Source organism: Triturus cristatus, chromosome 5_2 (genome assembly GCF_964204655.1).
Source record: "Triturus cristatus chromosome 5_2, aTriCri1.1, whole genome shotgun sequence".
NCBI lineage: Eukaryota > Metazoa > Chordata > Amphibia > Caudata > Salamandridae > Triturus > Triturus cristatus.
Genome location: NC_140588.1, coordinates 1,082,476,744 through 1,082,504,418, shown reverse-complemented (window position 1 = coordinate 1,082,504,418; position 27,675 = coordinate 1,082,476,744). Strand labels below are relative to the sequence as shown.

The 27,675-nt window shown below is 42.8% G+C and overlaps 1 protein-coding gene across 2 annotated transcripts in view; it reads left to right on the top strand.

Annotated features, from left to right (window-relative positions):
- LOC146829706 (neuroligin-3) overlaps positions 1 to 27,675 on the top strand; it is a 1,048,059-nt gene that overhangs the window by 124,632 nt on the left and 895,752 nt on the right. For both annotated transcript variants that reach the window (XM_085608418.1, XM_085608416.1), the window contains exon 2: positions 25,470 to 25,510. The gene's annotated coding sequence lies outside the window, so the exon portion shown is untranslated. The remainder of the gene's footprint in view (positions 1 to 25,469; positions 25,511 to 27,675) is intronic.

Here is a 27,675-nt window from a genome sequence, read left to right as displayed (position 1 = left end):
GTTTGCACTTGCTGCATTTTGTAAATCCATCCTTCACTTTCAACCAGCACTGTTTTCCATTCTCTCATCACTTCTAACTAGGTGATCCCTCATCGATCTTACTCTTCTAAGTGTATTTAAAGGTCTCCTTGACATATCTTCTCCATTAAAAGGGCCACTTCTAAGTGCCAATGTTTTCAATTTATTGCTCTCACTCTCATGTGATCTGTGCAAAACGTGGTAATAAATCTGCGACTATTTTCTTTACTGCTTTTCTTTTCTAGTTTTTAATTTTATACAGAAATTCCTCTCTACTTTTGCCCACTATTTTACAAGCTGTTGATAAAGTCTCCTTGCTGTAGTCTCTAATTTCAAATCAAGTAAACATGTCCTTTTCCATTTGCTCATATTCTTCCTTAGTGCTGAAAATTATCTGCACTCTCAATAACTTCCCCAATGGGAAACACTCCTTCCATTCAATAGGATGGAAACTATTAGCGTGCAGTGTGCTATTCCCTGCACTAGATTGTATGTACAGTGTGGGGGTAAATTTATCGTCCTTCACTATCAATTTCACATCAAATAACTCTGCTTCTGTTTTGCTGATATTGCTAGTAAAATTTAGACTCAAGTTATTGACATCAATCTCTGATACAAACATTTTGCCAGTAGCCAGACTCCCTCTCCAATTCACAAAGATGTCATCACTGAAGCAGATCCATAAGATAATGTTATTGGTCCATATGTCCAAAGGTGGCCCTTTGAGTACCTGCTCCTCCCGTCAGCCTACATGCAACTTAGCATAACTGGGGGCAATGCAGGTACCCATCAAGGTTCCTTGCAGTTGTTCAAACATTTCATTGTTGAAGAAAAAAAATGTTTTGGGCATACATCATTCACTCATTTTCAAAAGCATGCTGTATGCTTGTAAATCGTGATAGATCTTGTTCTCAAGAAATGTTTAATTGCCTTTAAGTCATCACTGTGATTGATACTAGTGTTCAATGGTTTCACATCTAGAGGCATCAGCCACATGTCTTTTCCCAACAGCTATCAAAAATTATTTTGAGAAAATTAGTGGTGTTTTTTACGTACGAGGGCAAATTTTTGAATAAAAGGTCTCAAAAAGTAATCTACAGATATAGACGTGTTCTCAAATAATCCCTCTTGTGCACAATTATAGGTCTTAATGGTAGTTTCTCAGCATTTTTGTGTACTCTAGGGATTAAGTAAAACACAGGAAGTTTTAGATATTCTTTTTTCAAAAAACTCAATTCCTCTCTAACAATGAACCCCTGTCTTCTCCATTCATCCAAATCACCAAAAAAGTCTAGTCGCACTTTGGAATAAAAGGCAGTATCAACCTTCTTATATAATTTACTCTCATTGAGCTGACTAAATGCTTCTTCCTTATACATATAATTAGACCACAAAACAACATTACCTCCCTTACAAAAGTTTCTCAATAGAATATCTGAATTATTCTTTAACTTAACTGATCAATGGAATTATTCGCGGTCATCGGGTCACTCTTAGATTTCAGTTTAGGATACGTACCTCCTTCCTCTGATACTCAGAGGCTCTGTGAGTCCAAGAAAGAATCCACATTCACCATACCCATCTCTCCTGAATTATCTTTTTCTAATTCCAGCAGCTCTCTAATCAGGTCTGCATGTTCTGCTAGGAGATTACTTTCACTTATACTGCTCATCAATGGATTGATAGCAGGATATTTGTGTTTCTATTGTTTACACAATATAGAAAATGTCAATTTCCTAATCGATTTAAATAGGTCTCGTCTGGTCTGTAAGTAGTCAAAGTAAGTATTTTCACAAAAGGGCAAACCTAAAGATAGCACCCTTATCTCCACATCAGTCAATCATGCATTCAGAAGATACATTACTGTTTTATTCTTTTTCTCTCTTTCTTGCTGCTCCGTGTGACTCTCATTTTCATATCATCTCTTTGTCTTTTCAAACTGGCTTACCTTCCTTTGTTGCCTTTTCCTGTTAGATTGTCTTTGCCTCTTCGCGGCCTGTGATTTGTACGGTGATCCAGCCTTAAAAACAAAACTCATCCATTATTAATGTGTGTCCCACACCTTTAGCACCATCCCTTTCTTGGTTCTCCTCTTGATCGGTATCTGAGCTCACATTTGTCATTATACCGCTCCTGGGGATATCCTGTTTTGACTTATCATACTCTCCTACTCTTTCTTTTCTTAAATTGTCATAAATCTTTTCAAAAGTTTATTTTTGTCCCTTCTCATAATCATTACAATCTCTGGTAAATGTTCATGCTTTCTTCTGTATTATCGTTCCAATGACTTGTCTCTCAGACATATTTTTTTTATGTTTTGACAACATCTCCCTCCTTCTCTTTTCAATTACTTCATTAGGGTCACACATCTGGATGAGTATTTCCTCTCTTTCAATGTCGGCATATTTTATCAAAATCTTCATCATACCAATAGAAGGCATTGCATTGTGTTCAGCGCATTCTTTCAACATGGCGGGATGAGGGTTCTCAGAACTTGGTGTTATTAGAGTGCGCAGACCTACTGGAACCCGTCCCACTTCCAACTGTCTGTTTGAAGAGCCACTCTCCCTCCATTTTGTAAGTTAAATTTGCTTTAATTTCTCCAATGTTTATAATTTACTCAGGAGGCTCTCTGCCTTATTGCTGATGGATGGGGCTCAGTCCCCAGTTTTTGTACCGTTGCCAAAGTATCTTTAAATAGATAATCTCCGCGTATGCCGTTGCAGCGACCTGGATATGCTGCAGGAAAGTGAGCGTACAATGCGCTCTTGGTGTAATGGTAATTGCACCAAGAGCGCATTGTACGCTCACTTTCCTGCAGCCTATGCCGTTGCAGCGACCTGGATATGCTGCAGGAAAGTGAGCGTACAATGCGCTCTTGGTGTAATGGTTATTACACCAAGAGCGCATTGTACGCTCACTTTCCTGCAGCATATCCAGGTCGTTGCAACGGCATACGCGGAGATTGGTCCGCCCGTCTTTAATTCCATTCAATGCGGTACCATCTCATTCTACACCCCTGCACACTGAGATCGATAAGGGGAATCCAATTGCTACGGGCGTAGCAATACATCTGAGGAGCCTTTTCAGCCCTGTTTCCATTTTAAAGAGCCAGCCGCCCATTCCGTGAGAACCCGGCTGGGTCCTCACGTGAGTTATTTGTTTCACTTTTCACGAAGGCACTTCACTCAGGCTGCGCCTTTTTCCACACCATGATGTCCCTGCATCGTTAGTCCTGAAGAGACCCCGCATTCACAGGAGGGTCAAAACGCCGTCGACAAGCACATAGAACAGACCACAATCCAGCCTGTATCACTGCATACGTAGACTGTTGAAAAAGTGTATTTATATGGTCGTTCTTTCTTTTCTTCTTTTTATTTATGGAAACCCACTTTTCTAAAAAGCATTTTGGTTTTGTACAGTCACTTTTTGGTTCCAATTTTCACCTGGGGACACTATGCACAAAAATTTCTTTACGTTTGTGATTTAAAAGAAGTGTATATACTATTTACTGCTTTATATAAAATACTGTATTGATTCAACTGTGTAGAGATTTCATTTTGTCCTCTGACATTACAAAGTCCTTTCAAATCTATTGCCATTGTGCGTATTCATTGCTTAAATCATTCTTTCTATTATCCACTGGAACCGCTATAATGGCGAGACCACTGTCTAAGCCTGGGCGAAGCACTACGCTACGCTCGCGTAGTTTGCGAAGTTCGCGCTACTTCGCACTACGCGAACTGCACGTAGCACAGTGCGAACACGCGTAGCGTAGTGTTGCGTAGTGCTGCGGTCATTTTTTGCTTGCTCGCGGTCCTCAACAACAAGTTGGCGACCGCGAGCAAGCAAAATGACATCCCGGCGAGACTTTTTCCTTGTTCGCGATCAGCAACTGCAAGTTGGCGAACGCGAGCATGGAAAATAAACCTCCCGGCGAGATTCCCAACGCGAGGTGGTCAGGTTTCTCATTGCGAGTGGTCGCGTAGTCTCGCGACTGCTCGCGATGAGAAACTACCAGTTCGCGTTGAGAAAACTGAAGCTCGAGTAAAAATCTGCTCGAGCAGCAGAAAACTACAGCTCGCACTGTGCAAGATGCCATTTTCAATGATTGCACAGTGCCGGTTGCTTGTCCGCACTGTGCAATCATTGAAAACAACATCTTGCACAGTGCGAACATGTTACTAGGCAGTTCGCGAAGTGCTACGCGTAGCTCGCGTAGTGCGAACTTCACTTTGCGTAGCTTCGCGAAGTGCTACTTCGCGAACTACGCCCACCCTTACCACTGTCACCACCTCAAACCCTCTTAAACGTCACCAAATCCAGTAGAGAGCAACATTCGAACAGTGGAGCAAACCCAAATTTATTGAATATTGTCCACTCGGGCATTATTTACAATGTCATTAACAAATAAAGTTCTCTTTTGCTAACTGTGCATATATCATCTCGTAGACATTGTTTCTTTGGAGTAAGTTGGAGGTGGTCCTGGGAATGTTAACATGATGTGGAAACCCACATTTTCATATTCATTTTTTTCAATATGTAATATTTAATGTTTGATACACTGTCCAACAATGGATATTTAGAACTTTGCCCACTGGGGCAAGATTGTGGAGATAATATTTACCGGCTTAATTTGTTATTGGTCTTTATCCTTTTGTTTATGGATTATCGTGAAATCGAATAATATATTGGGAATATGTATTGGTGTATAATTCAGAATTGTTTATAATTGCTGCAGGAATATGTCAGACCGGGAAGTGTACCCTGCTCGATGAGTATGTTTTCTATGTTTAATGTGCCTTGTTTCACGTGGTATTTACGTGCACTGAAAATGGCATCACGAATTGTGACCCAGGCTGTTGTAAACACCTGAATTGCGTTGATGTACTTCGGATCCGCCCAAAAAATTGGCACCACTGTCCGAGTGCCGCCCTCTACTGGACTTAGTGAAGATGAAGAAGATTTGAGGCTTGTGTTTTTTTTTAATAAACAAATGCTGCAGATTCCCCGGGGATCACACCTTTAAAAACGTATTTCTTTTTTATTTTGGCCCAGGGGGGCACACTTTGGTACCTCACCCACAAGGGCTAAGCGGTCAGGGTATCCCTACCCAGCCGCCTTAAATGTTTTGTTTTAAAAACTCAGGACAGGAGACTAAGTCCCCACGTCCTGTAATGGCTGTTTGCAACATTTATTCTCCTGTCCCGGCAAACCAACCAGAGTGCTACCTCCTGCGAGAGCCTTACACGCATTGAAGCGAGTTGGCCTAAGGAAAAAAGCCCCCTCCACCAATCAGAACACGCTATTTTTCATAATTGGACTCCAGTGTCTCTTACGAGAGTCCCTTGAACACAACCGTCCAGATATCAACAAATAATTGTTATCCTTAAATTATCAAAAACTACTGAAAGATTTACAACAAATCACAAAACGCACTCTCTCTGGACCAAGATCTAGCTTCCTGCCAAATTTGGTGTCATTAATTCTGCTCAAACTTTTTGCAATATTGTGTTCCAAAAAAGTCCATGGAAAATGCATGGGGATTATGCATTTTGCACCCCCACTCCTTTTTTTTGGCCCTTGCTTGAGAGATCACCCTGAAACTTTCAATGAAACTAGTCAAAAAAGAGCACTTTTTTTTTAAGTTTCATGAAAATTCGTTAAACTGCACCAAAGTTATTAGCAAACCAAAAAGGAATTTCTTGTGGAAATGCCCATCTAACTATAACTACCCAGTGGAGACCTCCACTGGGTAATATATATATATTTTGGTGGACTGGGAAGCGAGAATTTTGATTACGCATAAACACCGTCGTGGAATTATGGAGAAAAGAGAAAGACGATCGGAGACACGAAGACGGGTGAGTCGGAGGACTCAACAGTCTCAGTATTATGCTTTTCATCCACCTAATACAATGTATGCCTAAATAATGGGCTACATGATATACAACTACAGCGGCTGGAGTGAGAGGGAGGAAATTTGATTAACTATATCTAGATAAGTGTGCAACAGTGTTAACGGGATTGTCAGTGATGCAGCATGCCTTGAAGCGGCATTAGGAATCTTTAAGAGGGGACGCACTAGTGATGAAACTAGGCGAGATGTCGATCCCACAATACAAGAAGGAATCAGAAAAAAAATGGCAAATTAGAGAGACTATATGAACATGACAGATGTAAATGGTAGGAAGCTACATATCTGCAGAATTACGTGGATGTGGGCCGAGTACCTAGAGGCCTAAGGACATCTACGGTTCCAGCATATGAGAACCCGGACCCTAACTTGTTAGAAGAATGGGCTGCCTATACCACAGATTCCTCATTAGGAATGTTAAAGATTCTCATAAAATTTGCCTGGAGTGACAGAGAAAAATGTCTGAAAGAAATAGCAGAACTGGAAACTCTAATCTCAAGTGACCTAGACACCAAGACGCAAGAAGAAAAAAGAGAAGCCATAAGAATGCGGCTTCTGATCTACGGAGATAAGATTAAACAATGGAAACATACAAAATTCAACCACGACGCTCGTGATTACGAACAAGGTGGAGTGTTCACCTCTGCCAGGATATTCGATGCACCAAGGCGAGCACTACGAAGCAACTTAAATCAAAAAACAGTTGAAAACAAAGAGACATCACAATATGACATCACAATGGATGTGGAACAATCTGGGGAGGAAGTCAACAATCCCCACAAACAAATTTCTGGTTAGACCCATTTTTATGAGGAATTCCAGCTTCTCAGACAATCATGGCAATGCGGGGGAGAGGCAAACCGCCAGACTGGGAAATCCGAGAAAGAGAAGAAAGACGTGAAAAGGGGGCTTCAACAAGTTTCAACAAAGGAATAGCCTCACAAACAAGTAGCAAACGAGGCTTCAAAAAATTATCGGAGACGAATTAACAATCATAAATCTAATCCCCAAGAATCTGACTAAATCTGAGGAATCTGTTTTAAAAATGGGACTGTCATTTGGTCCCTCAAAACATTTTGAGTATACACAGACGTGCATTGATCTATTTCAATTCACAAGGAAATTAAAGCTGCACAAGTTCTTTAAGTTGAAAGGACTCAGTCAGCAAAATGTATCTCCAGCAACAGTTGATACAACTGATATACTTACAGGGCCCGATTCACAGAACTAACTTAAGACAAAATCCTATACTTACTACCATTTGGTATTCACAGAAGGCACTTACTCATTTTGGTATACACAGAAGGCACTTACTCAGTGATGAGTAAGTGCCTTCTGTGAATACCAAAATGATTAAGTGCACTTACTCATTTTGGTATTCACAGTAGGCACTTACTCATCAATGAGTAAGTGCCTTCAGTGAATACCAAAATGACTAAGTGCCTTCTGTGAATACCAAAATGAGTAAATGGTAGTAAGTTTAGGATTTTGTCGTAAGTTAGTTCTGTGAATCGGGCCCACAGGGCGGGACCTTGACTTACTTACTGTGTTTGATAATCTCGATGATGGAGATCAGTGTGAATAAGAATTGGGAGAAGTCTCACAAGCACAAAAAATGTGCATTATACAAAAAAGTGTAAGAAGCAAGCTCAAAGCTAAATCAACATTTATACCAGCGGTGTCCTTGGATACCATTAATGTTTTTGAGGAGGCATCAAAATCAGATCTAATGAAACTGAAAATGGCCAAATCCAACACAGTAAAATCGAATTTAACCAAAGTTCAAGTAGTGGCTTTAAGAGAAATCCAGAAGGATCAGAATATTATCTGCAAACCACCAGATAAAGGTAGTATTGTTGTTCTCATGACTAAAGACAACTACTGCCAAGAAGCAACAAGACAACTTTCTGATATTAACTGTTATACTCATGTATGTAAACAAGACTACAATGCCAGCACTAAGAACTATAACAATATGGTACAGAAATGGCATAACTGAGGAATGCTAAACTCGGAGGAACTATCATTTCTGAAATGCCCATGTCCGACAACACCAATATTTTATCATCTCCCAAAAATTCAGAAGAACAGTATAACTCCACCGGGATGTCCCATTATTTCATCAGAGGGGAGTTTGACAGAATGCATGTCAGAATATATAGACCATTTTCGATTTGAATTTGTGAAAACTCTCCCATCGTATATTCGGGACACTAAAGACTTTGTAAAAATAATTTCCGACACTATGTGGGAACAAGACATGTTAATGATAGTCTTAGACATAACAAGCTTGTATGCTAGCATCTCACATGTCCATGGCATAGAAGCGGTACAGTATTTCCTTAGTGGGAGATCTCTCAAATTCCTGCAACATAACACCATGTTGATTGAATTTATCACCTTCTGTCTTACCAACAATATTTTTATATTTCAGAAGCAACTATATAGACAAATGCACGGCCATGGGCACCTGCTTCGCCCCCGGCTACGCAAACTTGTTCGTGGGCTGGTAGGAGAAGCAGGTGGCATGGTTGGATACTATCTGCTGCTTTTGACACGGTCCATCATAAAGTGTTGATGGTCCGGTTGTCTGAGATTGGTGTAAAAGGGTCCGCTTGGAATCTTCTACATTCTTTCCTATCAAATAGGTCGCAAACGGTCGACCTGGACGGTAACACTTTGGAACCTTTTTCACTTCCTTGTGGGGTGCCGCAGGGCTCATCTCTCAGCCCTAAGCTATTTAATATATACGTGGCACCATTGGCTGGAGGTATCAGGTCCTTCGGCTTCCAGCTCACCTCTTACGCAGATGACACACAAATTGTGCTATCGCTGACAGAGGGAGCTGAAAAGGAGGCCGGGGATCGTTTCCATGACTGTATGAGTGCCATTTCGGTTTGGATGTCCGCCAACTGTTTAAAACTCAACTCCTCCAAGACCGAGGTCCTAAAGTTTGGCAATAATTCTCAGGTGTGGACACCGGAGTAGTGGCCAGAGGACCTTGGTCTATGCCCAGTAACCTCAAGGAAAGCTAAACATTTGGGAGTTCTGGTGGATAGCAAACTTACTATGGGGGACCAAGTAAATATGGTGACCTCAGCCTGCTTCATGGTTCTCAGAATAATCAGGAAAATTAAGATCTTCCTCAATGAGAGCAATCTTAGGACAGTGGTGACGGGCTGACGGCCCTCATAATGTCGCGTCTGGACTATTGTAACAACTTACATCTCAATGTGCAAAAACAACACTTGAATAGGCTTCAACTGGTCCAGAACTCAGCGGCCAGAATGCTGTCTGGAACACCGAAGTTCGTTTCTGACAAGGGAGAACTGAAAAAACTGCACTGGCTCCCAGTAAAGCTAAGGAAACACTTTAAGACTCTGTGTATTGTTTTTAAGGCTGACAATGAAAGAGATCCTGAGTTTCTGAGACGCAAACTCCAATGGTATGTTCCAGGTAGGATGTTAAGATCAACGGGTGCTAAACAAGTGCAAGTTGCCTCCTTAAAAAAAACAATTGGGGAGGTAGAAGCTTCATTCTTTGTGCCTCTAGAGCCTGGAACGAGCTCCCTTTTCAGCTTAGAAATGCCCCGGACCTTTTGTCTTTCCGTAAGGGCTTGAAGACATGGCTCTTCTCTCAGTAGCACTTTATCAGCCCCTCCAGGTAACCAGTACTTAGCGCCAGGACACCCCAGGGTAACCATGCGCTCTATAAGTATAAATAACATAACATACCAAAAGTGCATGGGTATAATTGGGTGGTACAGATACATAAGCTGTTTATCTTGAGGAAAGGATCTCAAAGTGATGCTGAAGACTACATCAGGTCTCTGAATAGAAACAGTGTCAGTATTCCCTTTAGTGGGGAAATTAGTGCCAGCCGTAAACGTTTTAGATCTAAAAATCTTTATCACAGAGGGACAGATATACCGAAAACCAACAGCTGGAAATTCAGTATTGGAATCAACTAGCAGCCATCCTCGTCCACTCAAACTGAGTATCCCCTATAGGGAATAACTTCAATTAAAAAGAAATTGCAACAGAAAAGGAGACTACGAACATGAAGCTCAGGGTGCCATTGAGAGGTTCAGAAAGAGAGGATATTCAGACACTGTTCTAGATCAGGAACAAGAGAGAGCAGAAACAATATCACTCAATACACTATTAAAGGATAAAATCCACAAACACAAATTGGGTAAGGAATTTAGACTTATTACCATGCTCTCCAATGATACTAGGGCGTTAGGTAAGTTTATGCACCGTCACTGGAGTATCTCACAAACAGACCCTATTATAGGGACAGTTATACAAGAATCCCCTAAAATAACATACAGGAGAAGTCATTCGCAATGAGACACCATAGTTCGAAATCATTTATCTTCGATAACGCCAAGTCCCAGGATCAATGAAATCACAGGATTTTTCCATGCATTCAGTGTAAGGCTTGTAAAGGGAGTACTAAGGTGCCTTCATATAACATGAACATGTAAGGACACACCTGCGCACAGTGAAAAACAGTTAAAGAAACTCTAAAACAGAGAAAATTAATGAAAACAGTGATTTTTGTAACTAATATCAAAATCATTTTGGTTTATTTTCCATAGAATAATAAAACAAAATGATATATTTATCAAATTTTATCAATAATGCTTTATATAAATAAGTGTATATACTTGATACATGTGATGAATAATTAATCTATAAAACATTATCCACATCTGTCTTTGTTGTCATACTTCACATTGGATACATATGTAAAGACAAACATAAACGTATTGCTAGTGATTAATTACAGAAGAGATTACATGATCCATAATTCAGGGGAACAATGATCAAGTGATGTGCAGAGACTGACGGTATGTTGTCAGAATACACATGTTTCGGCATGGCCTTCGCCAGGACTCCGTCACAGAAATGGCTTTAAAATGAGCAATACTTGTGAGGTCAGCAGAACTAGGGGGAGCATGAGGCAGAACATTCACACTACGAATATGAAAAAAAGCACCCTTCCTTTTTAAAAATATGTATGATTGTGAGTTGTAGAAAACCTATTCTGTGGCAGTTATCTTGATGAAAACACTGTCTCAACGTGGCTTAGGGTGCGCCACGGGGTTTGATATTCTTTAAAGGAAGATTTAATAGCGCTGGGCATAGAAGATGATAAAAACAGCTATATCCTATATCATAGCTTCTTATCAGGTTGTCGCCAATGGTCACAACTTGTATGAAGTGTCTCACGTGATTATGTAGTCCACGTAATGCTCAAGTAGCGTGGATATACGCTTTACATGGTCCCTTGAGGCAGATAAATGCCACCCTATAACCATCGTGGCAGCCTGCACCTCTCCTTGTTGCAACACCTGCTTCTTAATACTGTTTCTCACTATTATAAATCATGATGTTGTTTCCTTCCCAGTATAAGAATTGGCTTGGTAGTTTGGTTTGCCCTGTTCCCATCATGCACTGGGACAGGTACAGACTAATTTGCATGTAGCCAGGTTCTGAGCTGGGATGGGGCAGTGAGCTAAAAAACGGTGATGGATTAAAACCATGATCTCTTGACTTGGTAAGAGTATTCTGCATCATTCAGAAACTCTGTCCATCACCACCCCCTTTTTCCCAAATCGATTTTATCCACACTCAGTGTGGGAGGGTATGCTCAGACGTGAGTCCCTTGCTCATTGCACCATCAGGATTCAGGCAAGCCGGGCCGACGAAGGCTGTGATGCCAGAAACCGGTCCCCGGAAGCTTGTTTCCTTCCCAGTATAAGAATTGGCTTGGTAGTTTGGTTTGCCCTGTTCCCATCATGCACTGGGACAGGAACAGACTAATTTGCATGTAGCCAGGTTCTGAGCTGGGATGGTGCAGTGAGCTAAAAAACGGTGATGGATTAAAACCATGATCTCTTGACTTGGCAAGAGTATTCTGCATCATTCAGAAACTCTGTCCATCACCACCCCCTTTTTCCCAAATCGATTTTATCCACACCCAGTGTGGGAGGGTATGCTCAGACGTGAGTCCCTTGCTCATTGCACCATCAGGATTCAGGCAAGCCGGGCCGACGAAGGCTGTGATGCCAGAAACCGGTCCCCGGAAGCTTGTTTCCTTCCCAGTATAAGAATTGGCTTGGTAGTTTGGTTTGCCCTGTTCCCATCATACACTGGGACAGGTACAGACTAATTTGCATGTAGCCATGTTCTGAGCTGGGATGGTGCAGTGAGCTAAAAAATGGTGATGGATTAAAACCATGATCTCTTGACTTGGTAAGAGTATTCTGCATCATTCAGAAACTCTGTCCATCACCACCCCCTTTTTCCCAAATCGTATTTCCACATTAAGGTCATCTATTTTTCCTTGTAGGACCAGACGATCACTCTCCGCATATTTAACTAAAATTTTAACCAGTTTGCAGGAGGATTCCAGATTACATTCCGCCCACTCGGATAACATCCTGGGGTCTGGATTTTCGAAGCTAGGGGCCAGCATAATGCGCAGCCCCTGCGGAATACGCCCAACCTCCAAGTATCGTGACAGAGAGCGGTGCTCCCACCACTTTGATTGCTCGCTGCGCATCGCCTTTTCCAAATTTTTGAACAATTCCCGGAGACTGGTGCTTTCTGCAGGTTGATTAGTTGGATTTACAGGTGTTGTTATCTCGCTCACGGGCGAGTCGTTGAACATTTCATTGGCCGCCTCCTCGCGACCCCTCATAGCGTCGGCAGACATAGTGCAATAGTGGTTTAAGTTCAATGATAGTGAGTTAAGCACAAACAATCAGAAACAATGTCCCTGCTTGTGCCACTCGCACACTCCAATACCGGACTTTCAAGCTTTTACTTCCTACCTCGATAGTAACTTCTAGCGTTGCTCGCGTCTTTCAGTACGCGTCGTATCGCCTTGTAACTTCTGTAGGGTATGTTGAGCTGTCCGGGGGCAACCGCGGCTGAACCACACGGGAACACACAGTCTCTTCCGATAAACGAAAGGATGCTTCCTGCCGCTTGGCCCGAAACTTCAGGAGGGGTCCGTAAGATACTGACGAAGCAGATCAGTTAACAGATGCCCAAGCAATCCGTCGCAGTACTCCACTTCACAGACGCTGCATAAGAGACGGTACGGACCCAGATTTTTGTGCTAATTATTTTATTTCATTTAAACCGGCACTGCCGCCATGACGCGTTTCGGCTTCAAAGAAGCATGATCACATGACGCCCAGAGGAGTGACCATAGAATTTAAAGTGCCAGTGCAACAATCATGTGATTATGGGTACATAGACATCGACAAAATACTTCGAAGTTTTACAAATGTGCAAATTGCTGTTTTTCTTCGTGCAAAATTGCATACATTGACAAAGAATGCCTCAAGAACCAAGATTATAGGTCTATGGACATCTACAATAAAAGTTGACTAGTGCAAATATTGTTTTATAAATGTGCAAAATGCTGCTCTTGTTTGTGCAAATTCACATTGGTTAAAATACCTGTCTATTGACTTCATAAACACGTTTAAAAACCAGAACTTCAGAAGCCTAGACATTTGTATATTGCTATCCTAAATATACATTGCATATGTGCAAATAACTTCAAATTATGTGCAAAGTTGCAAGGATTTAAAACAGTGTCTATTAAAATTAAAAAACCCGTTAAAATTAATCCTTTGTCATAGCTTGAAAGTAAGTTTGAGACCACATTGGTCAATCAGCCAACCATAGAATGCACAAAAAGACTTAAATGCAGATTAACATTCAATATTAACAACAATCATATCAATTTATATTGTGTTGTGTCATCATTATTGACAAAAAATGTTAGTCTATGTGGACACACCGGTGAGATGGATACCTCAAGTTAATGAGGATGCCCAAAATCAATGTTGCTGCAATCCAGCCCAACTCGTAAAAAAACAATGAAATTCCACCGTTATAGTTAGTTCAGATAACTATAACTTGCGCGCCCGCAATCCTCTGCTCATGACGTCACATATTACATCACTCATGACATGGTCAGTGGCATCACTCCTGACATCACTGATGACATCATCCTTGTGATAGAGTGGCGGTCGCGCGAGTTATAGTTATCTGAACTAACTATAACGGTGGAATTTCATTGGTTTTTTACGAGTGAAATATCCACCTAGCTATAACATGTGTGAAACCTATGGTTTTTTAAGTAAATTTGCAAGGTTTTTTAAATGCTAATTCCTAATTATAACGTGTGTGAAACCTATGGTTTTTTCAGTGAATTTGTACGGTTTTTAAATGCTAAGTTATGTATGTATTATTATTTTTTTATATATTTAATTTTCAATAAACTACGTATTAAATTATTATTATTTTTTTATGGTTTTTCTCCGTGCGCGCACCCCCCACGATTTAAAAAAAAAACAATTTAAATGTTTTTTCAGCCTTCGGGGTCCTTCAGGGACCCCCTGACAAAGGCTAGGGGGTCAGGAACTCTCTACCCTGCCCCCTTTTCACGTTTGCCACCTTCCTTTTCCACTCTCGCACTGAAAACAAACAAAATGGCCGTCGACACTTCCTGATTTCGACCGATTCGAACGTTGACTGACATGTAACAACCAATCAGAATTACGCTCGCGCACGTTAGGGTGCGCGCACGGTGCGCGGCTATAGATATGTATGTGCTTTTAACTGCAATTTTCGCAGGAACTACTGAACAGATTGACTCCATATATATAGATATATATATATCAAAAGAATACCATTTCAGGCATAAATTATGCAAAAAAAGAAGCAGAGAACTCTGGGTAGTTCTCAAGTTTAGGTGGAAAGCAGCTCCTGTATAGAGCAACACCAGCGACACTCTAGATCTGCTCACCTCAAATGTCTGCTTTTCTATCAAAGTTTGCACTTGCACGGACCCCACTGAAGGGTAAAAATCGAACTACAGCTACCAGCATACCTCACCGGAGAGAGTATGCAAGCAATGGATTATAAATAACAGCTGTGGTTAAATCTGTCACGTGCTGCCTATGGCCCCATGAGGAAGAAGCAGGAGCTTTGAAACGCGTCGGGGGAGGCTTTAAGAAACCGGACATAATGTGCAGCTTCTGAAAATAAATAGTTTTGTTAAACTTTCACCAGCGGAGTGGCGTCCTTATGTTCAGAGGCACCTTGGCATGATGTTTGACGCGGCGGCCTCAGCCGCGGAGGATGCACCACCCGGTAGGATTGACCATAACGGGACTGTATGGCGGGGATTGCTCTGCCTGTAATCAGCGCTGGTGATTCACAATTGGGTTGCTGCAAATGAAGCCTGGAGCCCACCGGAGGGCTGCAAAATGAGTTTTAAAAGGCTTTAATTATGGCACTTGCACGGACCCCACTGAAGGGTAAAAATCGAACTACAGCTACCAGCATACCTCACCGGAGAGAGTATGCAAGCAATGGATTATAAATAACAGCTGTGGTTAATATCTGTCACGTGCTGCCTATGGCCCCATGAGGAAGAAGCAGGAGCTTTGAAACGCGTCGGGGGAGGCTTTAAGAAACCGGACATAATGTGCAGCTTCTGAAAATAAATAGTTTTGTTAAACTTTCACCAGCGGAGTGGCGTCCTTATGTTCAGAGGCACCTTGGCATGATGTTTGACGCGGCGGCCTCAGCCGCGGAGGATGCACCACCCGGTAGGATTGACCATAACGGGACTGTATGGCGGGGATTGCTCTGCCTGTAATCAGCGCTGGTGATTCACAATTGGGTTGCTGCAAATGAAGCCTGGAGCCCACCGGAGGGCTGCAAAATGAGTTTTAAAAGGCTTTAATTATGGCACTTGCACGGACCCCACTGAAGGGTAAAAATCGAACTACAGCTACCAGCATACCTCACCGGAGAGAGTATGCAAGCAATGGATTATAAATAACAGCTGTGGTTAATATCTGTCACGTGCTGCCTATGGCCCCATGAGAAAGAAGCAGGAGCTTTGAAACGCGTCGGGGGAGGCTTTAAGAAACCGGACATAATGTGCAGCTTCTGAAAATAAATAGTTTTGTTAAACTTTCACCAGCGGAGTGGCGTCCTTATGTTCAGAGGCACCTTGGCATGATGTTTGACGCGGCGGCCTCAGCCGCGGAGGATGCACCACCCGGTAGGATTGACCATAACGGGACTGTATGGCGGGGATTGCTCTGCCTGTAATCAGCGCTGGTGATTCACAATTGGGTTGCTGCAAATGAAGCCTGGAGCCCACCGGAGGGCTGCAAAATGAGTTTTAAAAGGCTTTAATTATGGCACTTGCACGGACCCCACTGAAGGGTAAAAATCGAACTACAGCTACCAGCATACCTCACCGGAGAGAGTATGCAAGCAATGGATTATAAATAACAGCTGTGGTTAATATCTGTCACGTGCTGCCTATGGCCCCATGAGGAAGAAGCAGGAGCTTTGAAACGCGTCGGGGGAGGCTTTAAGAAACCGGACATAATGTGCAGCTTCTGAAAATAAATAGTTTTGTTAAACTTTCACCAGCGGAGTGGCGTCCTTATGTTCAGAGGCACCTTGGCATGATATATATATATATATATATATATATATATATATTCACTGAAAAAAACAAATGTTTCAGGCACGTTATAGTTAGGAATTGGCATTTAAAAAACCTTAGAAATTCACTGAAAAAACCACAGTTAGCTGGACATTTCCCTCGTACAAAACCCTAGAAATTCCCCTGTTATAGTTAGCTCAGCTAACTATAACTCGCGCCCCTGCAATGCACTGCTGATGACGTCACATATTACATCACTCATGACATGGTCAGTGACATCGCTGATGACATCACTGATGACATCTCAAATGACATCACTGATGACATCACTGATGACATCATCCATTGAGTATGTGTTTCTGAACAGTTTTAATATGTTTAATATATATAGAGAAAGGCCTGTTGAAAAATAAATGGGTGTACAAGTGTGTGAATGGATGATTTTCTAGGTGCGTAACTGACTCTATAAGTGAGTCATTAAATGTATCTTACTGCAGACTAGTTAGTAAACTGTGTGAATGTCTGTGTGTTGGTGTATAAGTGGCTGCATGGTTTTGTGAATAGCTATATGAGTGTCTATATGGGTTATTGATTGGTTGTCTGAGTATCTGTATGGGTGCCTGAGTGTTTGTGTGGGTAGGATGTGTGTAACTCTGTGACTAGATGTGTGAGTGGGTGATTCAGTGGTTGCATGGTTTTAAGAGTGCATTTGTGATGCACTGTATGGTTGGGTGAGTGTATGTATGGGTGTGTTAGTTATTGAATGTATATATCAGTTGTACATGTGTCAGTAACTACATATGTGAAACGCAGTGTATATGTGTGTAAGAGTATATAACTATCTATATGTGAGAGTGTGTGATTTTGGGAGTGGCTGTATGCACCATAGTGCAAGGATATCTGTGTCATGTGCTGTTTGTTTTTTCTGCAGGAAGACACAGAATTTGTTAGTATTTTTATGAGTAAGTGAACTTGAGTGTTTTTAACTGTATAGGTGAGTAAATTTTATTGTGATTAATTATTTGCATGACTGACTAGATGTGTCAGTACCTCAATGGATGATTGGCGGTGTGTGAGTGTCTATATAGGTGTATAAATGCACAGAGTGACTGTAAGTATGAGTGACTGTAGAGGTGAGTGAGTGGACATGTATGTAGACCTAAAAGTCAATGAGTGGGTGAGTAGTTATTGGTATTGGAGTATCTATGGTTGTCAAAATGGCCGTCTGAAATTTTGAGTCGGTGTATCAAACGTTATATTAGGGTGTGAGAAGATGCACTAATTTATCACATGGATGTCGTCATCAGTGATGTCATCAGTGATGTAATTTGAGATGTCATGAGTGATGTCATCAGTGATGTCACTGACCATGTCATGAGTGATGTAATATGTAACGTCATCAGCAGTGCATTGCGGGGGCGCGAGTTATAGTTAGCGGAACTAACTATAACAGGGGAATTTCTAGGGTTTTGTACGAGGGAAATGTCCAGCTAACTATAACGCCCTTGAAACCTATGTTTTTTTTAGTGAATTTCTAAGGTTTTTAAATGCCAATTCCTAACTATAACGTGCCTGAAACCTTTGGTTTTTTCAGTGAATTTCAAAGGTTTTTTAAATGCCAATTCCTAACTATAACGTGCATGAAACCTATGGTTTTTTCAGTGAATTTCAAAGGTTTTTTAAATGCTAATTCCTATCTTTAACTTATCTCTGAAGATGTCATGTTTAATGATTTTGATTGGATTTGTATATTTTTCAAATTCAGTGTGTCAAATTCATTAATTTTGTTTTTTTATAGACTTTTTATCACCATTTTTTAAACTTATTTTTTCAATTAATTCTTTTAAAAATTATAAAATATTATTTGAAGTTAATTGCTTTTTCAAACATATTTTATTATTTGAACTATATGTGCAAAACTTTATTTTATATATTTTTTTTAACTGTTTTTGGATCCGCGCACCCTAAGCGCACCGTTCACAATTCCTACGCGATAGCATCCGTGCATTGTATGCTTCGGGTACGTGGTTAGTGCGCGATCGCTATGCGACCGGTACGCGACTCCAGGCCTATACGTGACACGTTCGATGTATGTAACGCGACGTTTACGTGCTTCCGCGATGCGTCATCTGCGTCTATGACGCGGTAGGTGCGCAGATCCCGCGAAGTATTTGACATTTAAAAAAACATATATATGTATTTCATGTGAACATTAATTGAAGACAAACTCTAAACTAGTCTTAAAACTAATATATTTTTACATCTAATCCTATAATATTTTTTAATTCAATTTCGTGGATGCGCGCTGGGTGCGTGCTGCGTAAGCGCACGGTGCGCGGATCCCATTTGACCTCCAAAAAAAGAGATTTGATTGGTTCATTACACTTCCTCTTCTAAGACCCCACCCATTTCAATCATTCTTCTTTGAGCTTCTTTAGAGGAACATCTCATCTAGAAGAAACTTTTTGGAGAAGATTTCCACAGCTGCAATTTTTCTCAAAACAATAGCTTCTGCACAACAACCAACATCTGAATCAGACCTTTCGTCCGATGAGGAATTTGTTGTGGAACCTCCACGCCAAGAAAGATACACCTCTGTTTCTGCTTTTCTCCGAGACTACAGAATGGGGTCCATTTACAATAACAATCTGCGCTTTCATATGCAAGAGATGTATAGGAGAGATGAAGGAAACAGAGTCTTCCTCAACAACTTTAGACTCTGTATAGGTACTTACTTATAAGTACCAAAAACTCTGAATGAACACAACGGCTCTTTTTAGAGCCACTCAAGAACAAAACACTTAAGGTTAATCTTTATTTGCCAACAATTTCATTTTTTTTCAGTTGGATCCACGAACCCACCGCAAGAGGATCCGTGCATCCAACGCGATAGAATGCGCGCACCGTGCGCGCATTTCACCATATTTTTTTTTTTTAAATGGGCCCCAGGGGGCCCTTCTGGGACCCCCTAAGCACCTCTAGAGGGTTAGAGTATTTCCACTCTGCCCCCTTTGTATGTTTTACACACTTTTTCCCCTTGCTTCTTCAGCCTCGCTTCTACCGAGGCACAAAATGGTCGCCAACAGTTCCTGATTTCGAATGTAGAGAGACACTCGACAGCCAATTAGCATTCAGCACGCGATCAGGAGGGTGCGTGCTTGGTTCGGGGAGGGTGTGCTTACGGTGCGGGTAGGGTGCACGGATCCTCCGAGGCCATAGATATATATGTACTTTTAACTCTAATTTTCTCAGGAACTACTGAACGGATTCACACCATATATGCAAAAGGCACGAGTCCGAACTGGGGACTACCTCTTTGCCAAATTTGGTGTCATTCCGTTCAGCGGTTCGGGCTGTAGCTGCGACAACAGATCCTATGGGAAATTGCATGGGGAAAACGCGTTTTGGGACCCCCCTTTTTTCTCGGCTCCCGCTTGACGGATCACCGCAAAACTTTCAGGGTATATATAGATCTGTGAAAGAGTTATTCTCAGTCTCCAGTAAGGCATTCTTAAAAGATGGCAATCAACTAGTAAAAGATTACTATGCTTTTGTAACTAAGATAAAAAAAACGAAAAGATATTGTGGTCCGACAGTTGGACAAAGGTGGCATTGGGGATCTCTGGCCCCTTGAGTCCGATAATGCAGAGGCCAAAATGCAGCTAAGGGACCACAATTGCTATCTTAAAGTACCCCAAAGTGACCTAGTTGAAATGAAGCAGAAATTCATGAAAGATCTAGGTCGGTGGCGGGGATTAGGGCTGATTTCACAAACAGAGTATTTATTTATGAAGGTTGATAATCCAGTTATGCCCATCCTCTATCTGATCTCAAAAATACACAAAAACAGGGAAACTCCACCGGGCAGACCCATTATTTCTGAAATTGGTAGTTTGTTTGAGCCCACGTCCAGGTACTTACTCTTAGACTCCTTTTTGCAGGTATTTGTAAAGGCACTAACAGCATACATTCAAGACACCGGGGACTTTGTGGTCTGTAAAGAGTCCTATCTTCTGATCACTTTAGATGTGGTCAGCTTGTACACGAGCATTGCTCATGAAGATGGTTTACGTGCATTACAACATTATTTAAATATACGACCTATCAGTCAATATAAACATTCAGGCATGTTAATGGGAATGTGCAGATTATGTTTGAACAATAACCACTTCATGTTTGGAGGAGACACATACAAGCAGTTACAAGGAACAGCGATGGGCACCTGCTTCGCCCCCAGCTATGCCAATTTGAATATGGGCTGGTAGGAGGAGCAGGTGCTCAAACCTAAACTCATCAGGGAATGGAACGATCACGTCGTAACTTGGATCCGATTTATTGATGATCTGTTTGTGTTGTGAGATGGCTCATCTGGTTCAGCTAAGCGATTCGTGCAGGACATAAATGATAACGACCTGAACTTGAGATTTACAGACCATGTCAGCAAGTCCAGTGTCTCATTTTTAGGTCTCGCCTGGCTATCGCGTATGCGATCGCTCAGCGAGACTTATGTAGGGGCTTCAGAAAATGCTCCCAAAGGCTTCCCAGACGGATCGGGTGGCAGTTACGCGCACAACCGCGCGCATTCCATTTGCCACCAGCTACTTCCTGCACGTGCGGCGCCTCACGCATTAAGAGAGATTTAGTAAGGGGTGCAAGACCTTAGGAATACGGTTTTTGGCCAGTGCATGTGAGGCATTCAAGCGCGAAGCTGGCATCTGGCATCAGACTTGAAAGCAGCACACTGCTTTTGCCGGCGCGCGCTCAGCCTCACTTCCTGCATCCCCTCTTAAAACAATTAACTTTCGTTATAACTCACACCCCATATGCTCGTTCCCTCCCACCCTTCCTTTGATGTCCGCTTTTCTTGTTGTTTACAAACCATGCCACACACTGCTGCACGCCACACACTGCTGCACGTCGCACACTGCTTCACGCCGCACACTACCGCACGCCACACACTGCTGCGCACACTGCTGCATTACACACTGCTGCACACCGCACACTGCTGCATGCCACACACTGCTGCACGCCTCACACTGCTACACGAAACACTGCTGCACGCCTCACACTGCTGCACGCCTCACACTGCTGCATGCCACACACTGCTGCACGCCACACACTGCTGCACGCCACACACTGCTGCATGCCACACACTGCTGCACGAAACACTGCTGCACGCCTCACACTGCTGCATGCCTCACACTGCTGCATGCCACACACTGCCTCATGCCACACATTGCTGCACGTCACACACTGATGCACGCCTCACACTGCTACACGAAACACTGCTGCACACCACACACTGCTGCACGCCGCACACTGCTGCATGCCACACACTGCTGCACGCCACACACTGCTGCATGCCGCACATTGCTGCACGCCGCACACTGCTGCACACCTCACACTGCTACACGCCACACACTGCCGCATGCTACACACTGCTGCATGCCACACACTGCTGCACGCAGCACACTGCTGCACGCCGCACACTGCTACACGAAACACTGCTGCACGCCACACACTGCTGCACGCCACACACTGCTGCATGCCACACACTGCTGCACGCCACACACTGCTGCACGCCGCACAATGCTACACGAAACACTGCTGCACGCCACACACTGCTGCACGGCACACACTGCTGCATGCCGCACACTGCTGCACGCCACACACTGCTGCACACTGCTGCATTACTCACCGCTCCATGCTGCACGACACTGCTGCACGCAGCACACTGCTGCACGCCACACACTGCTGCACGCTGCACACTGCTGCGCGCCGCTGCACGCCACACAGTGCTGCATGCCTCACACTGCTACACGAAACACTGCTGCACACCACACACTGCTGCACGCCGCACACTGCTGCATGCCACACACTGCTGCACGCCACACACTGCTGCATGCCGCACATTGCTGCACGCCGCACACTGCTGCACACCTCACACTGCTGCATGCCTCACACTGCTGCACGCCGCACACTGCTGCACACCGCACCCTGCTGCATGCCGCACACTGCTGCACGCCGCACACTGCTGCACTCCACACACTGCTTTTATGCGAGTTTATGCTACTGACATTGTAAATGACAATGCCTTTTATTTGTTTTAAAACATAAATAAAATGCATTGTAATTTTACAATGCCAATAGCTCAAACTCTTATAAATGCGAGACCTATTGCATTGCAAATGCTTGTTAGATCTAGAAGTCTATGTGCAACAGGGGGTGATTCATACGCACACTGCTGCACGCCACACACTGCTGCACGCTGCACACTGCTGCGCGCCGCTGCACGCCACACAGTGCTGCATGCCTCACACTGCTACACGAAACACTGCTGCACACCACACACTGCTGCACGCCGCACACTGCTGCATGCCACACACTGCTGCACGCCACACACTGCTGCATGCCGCACATTGCTGCACGCCGCACACTGCTGCACACCTCACACTGCTGCACGCCACACACTGCTGCATGCCACACACTGCTGCACGCCGCACACTGCTACACGAAACACTGCTGCATGCCACACACTGCTGCACGGCACACACTGCTGCACGCCGCACACTGCTGCATGCCACACACTGCTGCACACTGCTACATTACTCACTGCTGCATGCTGCATGACACTGCTCTACGCAGCACATTGCTGCACGCCGCACACTGCTGAACGCCACACACTACTGCACGCCGCACACTATTGCACGCCGCTGCATGCCACACGGTGCTGCATGCCTCACACTGCTACACAAAACACTGCTGCACGCCGCACACTGCTGCATGCCGCACACTGCTACACGCCACACACTGCCGCATGCTACACACTGCTGCATGCCACACACTGCTGCACGCAGCACACTGCTGCACGCCGCACACTGCTACACGAAACACTGCTGCACGCCACACACTGCTGCACGCCACACACTGCTGCATGCCACACACTGCTGCACGCCACACACTGCTGCACGCCGCACAATGCTACACGAAACACTGCTGCACGCCACACACTGCTGCACGGCACACACTGCTGCATGCCGCACACTGCTGCACGCCACACACTGCTGCACACTGCTGCATTACTCACCGCTCCATGCTGCACGACACTGCTGCACGCAGCACACTGCTGCACGCCACACACTGCTGCACGCTGCACACTGCTGCGCGCCGCTGCACGCCACACAGTGCTGCATGCCTCACACTGCTACACGAAACACTGCTGCACACCACACACTGCTGCACGCCGCACACTGCTGCATGCCACACACTGCTGCACGCCACACACTGCTGCATGCCGCACATTGCTGCACGCCGCACACTGCTGCACACCTCACACTGCTGCATGCCTCACACTGCTGCACGCCGCACACTGCTGCACGCCGCACACTGGTGCATGCTGCACACTGCTGCACGCCGCACACTGCTGCACTCCACACACTGCTTTTATGCGAGTTTATGCTACTGACATTGTAAATGACAATGCCTTTTATTTGTTTTAAAACATAAATAAAATGCATTGTAATTTTACAATGCCAATAGCTCAAACTCTTATAAATGCGAGACCTATTGCATTGCAAATGCTTGTTAGATCTAGAAGTCTATGTACAACAGGGGGTGATTCATACCCGCACTTTTAGAAAACCGACAGCGGGAAACACCATCCTGCATGCTGACAGTTTCCATCCTCAGAGGCTGAAAATGAGTATTCCTTATGCTGAGCATCTGAGGATGAAGCGTAACTGCAGTGAGGCATTGGCTTTAGTAGAAACGCAGGACTCACTAACTAAAAGATTTGTACAGAGAGGCTATAAGTCAGAAGTATTGAATCAAGCGCGTGAAAAAGTGAACAAAATTGAAAGGGAGACACTCCTGAGACCAGATGTAGAAAAATCGAAGAGAAAGAAGAAAACCACAGGAGACCAAATAAGGATGATTACCGGATTCAATGCCTACCACTCTAAAGTGAGAGATAGTCTGTGCAGGCATTGGTATCTGGTAAGAAGAGACCCTATACTTAATGGTATGGTGCCACGTAGACCAATGATCACCTTTAATAAGGCAAAATCCATGAGGAATGATCTGTTTAACAATAGTCCAGAAGTGAGCAAAGTGGAAGGCTGGTTGAAAGTAAGTCCCGGCTTCCACAAATGCTTTAAATGTAAAGCATGTAAGATTGGTCGGAACGAAAAACAGGTCATTTCTTCACTTATGAGCAGCCCATGGAAGATTAGATGCTCATTGAATTGCAGAAGTGAGTACGTTGTATACATCTTACAATGCACATGTCAAAAAATGTACGTTGGCAGTACCATTCATATGGTGCATACCCGCATACTGCAACATCTAAGGGCTGTGAAAAATAATGACAAGAGTTATGTGGTTGCTCGACATATAAATGAGGTACACAAAGGCAACACAAATCACCTGTCATATTTTGCAATAGACCAGTTCCTAAACTCAGAAGAGGTGGTGATCGTGAGGGCTTCGCCAACTGGAGCCCAAATATATTTTGCTTTTTAACTCCATGAATCCCTTTGGATTGAATGCTGATGAAGATCTGCATGTTTATTTAACTTAGTAGAGGTATCCATTGCAGAGGTTTTTATTCCTAATTTTAATTTCAGCAGAGTAAGAAACACTTAGAGTGGCGCAAACAGAGCGTATCTAGGTGAAATCTATAAGCATTATGGATGTAGATTGAACATGTAGCCTTATCAATACAACAGTAAGGTTTCAGTAATTCATCAAGGTGGTTTTCTTTGTATGGCAAAATGATATTAAATGCGTATGAGATTATTTATGTACTCCAAATAGAAATATTAGGTTGATGCACTTGCACTTTTCGGTTCACTAATGAACCACAAAAAGGCCTATATTTAAGTACTGTAATGCATTTGCACTTTACTGCATACATTTGCAGATATTTAAGTACTGTAATGCACTTGCACTTTATTGCATACATTTGCACAAGTATATAGTTTACAACTTGGAAGTACAATAATGAAGCATTTGCACTCTGATTAATCCTTAGATTCATCTTTAACCAAAATTGACAACACCTGAACTCAGCTGGTGAGAAGTAAACGGAGGCCCAGAGACATTTGATAAATAGCACTTGCACTTTGTTGAATATTTTATACTCATGATTAATTTATATGTTTTTTCCTTTGTTGAATAAATTAAGAATCAATTTTAGTTATGGCTTAGCTAGCAGTATTCTGCTCAATGTAACGTTCGCACTGGACAAAATGGGCGCATATTATTTCATGTCATTTCTAATAAAGTATATTTAAGGACCCAATGATGTAGTATGGTCCACTTTCCAATTCACAATGTGATGTATCAGTATGTGGAGCGATTTGATTTCGTTGAATATTGAGCATTAGTTTGCATGGGCATATTGTGTGCATGATACATGTGAGCATAGAGATAAATGAAAGTATGGGCACGTGTCCTTTATTGTCGTGCCACGACAAATTGTGCTAAAATACGTGCATCCAAGATACATGAATAGTCATAAGCTGGTTTTTAATGAAAATGAATTTCTAATTGTTCTTTGTTATTTGTTACTTTTTAATCAGAAAGTACTATTATAAATTAGTATTGTAATTTGGAGCAACATTGGAAAACAAAATCGAATTGGTGAACAGCTATTAAGCATTCTTTCTCTGTTCCGGCTCTATCTTCACCATTATGAGTCATTAAGAGTCTGTCTTTGCTGCCTATTGAAAACTACGAGTCATGTGAGTCATGTGACCATGTTAACACAGCGTATATGGATTAAACATAAAAAACGAAATTGCCAAAGCTACCCCTGTTTCGGCGTCCGATTATTTAAGGGGATTCGGAATTGGTGTCTATCTATCTATCTATCTATCTATCTATCTATCTATCTATCTATCTATCTATCTATCTATCTATCTATCTATCTATCTATCTATCTATCTCTCTATCTACAAAAAAGAAGCAGAGAACTCTGGGTAGTTCTCAAGTTTAGGTGGAAAGCGGCTCCCGTATAGAGCACTCTCAACACCAGCGACACCCTAGATCTGCTCACCTCAAATGTCTGCTTTTCTATGTCTGAAAGGGTATTTTTTTGACTTATACTGGGTTCTCCCTTGTGTCTGGACAGAGCTATACCTCTCTGAAGAGCTCTAGTTAGAGCGAAACACTGTGGCAGGGGTTGCTTTTACTCATTTCAGGTTGGCTTGGTTGGTATTTTACCAATTCAAAGCTGTAATACTGTGCCTGGAGTGGTAATTGGCTTTTGTCATTTTACAGCCCGGCAAGGACAGCACTGTGCTAGTCCTATGCTTAAAGACTTTGCTGTATAAATGGCAAAATACTTTGTCCCTTTCTATCTTGGTGTGGACGGCACTGTGCTAATTCTATGCTTAAAGACTTTGATAGAAAAGCAGACATTTGAGGTGAGCAGATCTAGAGTGTCGCTGGTGTTGAGAGTGCTCTATACAGGAGCTGCTTTCCACCTAAACTTGAGAACTACCCAGAGTTCTCTGCTTCTTTTTTGCATAATTTATTCGTTACTATATGCCTGAAACGGTATTTTTTGTTTTATATATATATATATATATATATATATATAGAGAGAGAGAGAGAGAGAAATATTGTCATATGCAATTTATGTTAATAATTAAAACTATTTAAATTACAATAATATTTTGTGCTTTAATGGGTTAAATTACAAATAATGCTATATGTATGTATGCTTTCATATGCTCCTTATCTTTTTTTGCCAACATTATGTTCCACTCAATTTTTTCGACATGTTGGTATGTTAGATGCAAAGTATTTACACTCGAGGCAATGTTCTTACTGACAGTGTTCTTCACATGACATTCCTGTGTCAAGGTATTTTATTTTTTAGGTGATATTTTGACACAGTCCAGGTGGTCGGTCATGGCTCACATGAATCTATAACTCAACTACTGGGAGTAAATGGGATTGGACCTTTCATTTGTCATCCGAGGGCTGAGATCTGTAGAGGATTGGGTCGCGAGAACAGCGAGTTGCGTCTCTAATTTACAGTGGTAAAGGCACCCAGAGATCCGGGGGTACCAATTGTCTGTGTGGTACCAACTAGGAATGAGTTGGAACGTTAGGTTAGTGTTTGGGTTCTACCATACCTTCAGTTGTGGTATGTCAGGATCCAAGCCAGTAGGTCTGAGTGCATCAAGCGCAGTTTTCACCAATGGAACACAACTCCTGGTTGTAGGGTG